The sequence below is a fragment of the Austrofundulus limnaeus genome, unplaced genomic scaffold (genome assembly GCF_001266775.1).
Source record: "Austrofundulus limnaeus strain Quisiro unplaced genomic scaffold, Austrofundulus_limnaeus-1.0 Scaffold71, whole genome shotgun sequence".
Classification (NCBI taxonomy): domain Eukaryota; kingdom Metazoa; phylum Chordata; class Actinopteri; order Cyprinodontiformes; family Rivulidae; genus Austrofundulus; species Austrofundulus limnaeus.
The window spans coordinates 657,855-659,322 of record NW_013952473.1 but is presented as its reverse complement, the minus strand read 5'-3'; the positions used below and the strand labels follow the sequence as shown (position 1 = coordinate 659,322).

The window sequence follows — 1,468 nt, the reverse complement described above, 5'->3', positions numbered from 1 at the left end:
CAAGGCTTTGGGCATGTTTTTTATGAGAGTATAACATTATAACATGATATAAAATTAAAAAAAGTTGATTTTACTGATATTGCCCGTTTAAGAAAATTTAGGAAGAAGTTTGCACCGTCAAGACTTGTAAAAGATCTTTAGACAGCAGGACGCAGCATTGCACTTTTTTTTACTTCTTGTGAAATTTTAATGATTTTGACAGCTTTAAACAATAATTACTATTTTCTGTCATTTTTGGTCATTTCAGTACACAATCAAAAGGAGAACAAGCCATAAGTTGATCAGAAAGTGTTTTAATAATGCCATTGTGACCTAGTGGAACCACATACGTATTTCAGAGTTTCTGCTGCTTACTATATAGTTATCTCAAAGACTTTTGAATTTATTAGTGATGTTCCAATACTGATACCAGTATCAGTATCCGTAATGATACCAATACTAAGTGCTGGTACTTGTACGAAATCCCCCTATACCCAGAACTGATAGCAAAACCAGTATTGATACAAGTATCAGTATTCCATTGAATGTGTTTAGATTTCAAGTGAAAGGTTTGTCAGTTCCTAGCCTGGTTCAAACCAGACCCTGTCCTTCACTTTGCTTCGTACGAGGGTCTGGACTTGATGCATAGAGAATCGATTTCTTGCAGGAGGCGTGGCCTCTGCTGAAGCATGTCTGTGTTGTTGGTGTGAAGGAGGCTAAGCTAAGAAGCTAACAGAAAATTGTGAGTGCTGTCAACAACCCTACTGAGAGGAGAAAAGTGCCGAGCCAAAAGAGATGACTGTAAATGAGAGCTGCTGCTTTGTCAGACAAATTTAATTTAATTTGGAAGCTTTATCAACACAGACTGACTTCATTCATTCCTCCACTGCCGTTTGTTAAAATAACTAGCAGACACTGCGCAGAACATCGACGCCATTCAAAACTCCTCCTTCTGTTCTCTGATTGGCCCAGGTAAAATAAACTACAAGCAGACACTGCACAAAAAATTGACGTTCTGTTCTCTGATTGGCCCGGCTAAAAATCTGCCAGCGAAATCCATCTCAGTGGGAGTGGAGCTGCGTAGGGAGGCAAGGGCCAGGCTAGTCAGTTCCATGTGTGAAAAAAAATTATACAAGTTGAACTAAAATCTTATTGTTTTTTTATGTTGCAACAGTATGTATCATGTTGTGTATTTAATTTAATCCAGGAGATTCAGATTTTTTGGTTGTTTTTCTCTGATGAAGGGCTATCCATCAGGCCCACCAATGAGACCCCATCCCCCTTCAACCCCCACCCACAACAATACAATTTTGGGATGCACCTAGCAGCATGAAATTTGGTGGTAGATGTGGCCGACTAACATTGCACCAGCCACTGGTTTTACAATAGATCCCATTTATGAGGAGGGGGGCTCCATCTGAAAAGGGGGTGTATAGACATACAAAACTGCTTATGATGAAAGATAATCCATCGGGCCCCACCAATGAGC

The 1,468-nt window shown here is 39.8% G+C and overlaps 1 protein-coding gene across 1 annotated transcript in view; it reads left to right on the top strand.

Annotated features, from left to right (window-relative positions):
- gria1a (glutamate receptor, ionotropic, AMPA 1a) overlaps nt 1-1,468 on the top strand; it is a gene marked incomplete at its 5' end in the record, with an annotated part of 104,120 nt that overhangs the window by 16,071 nt on the left and 86,581 nt on the right.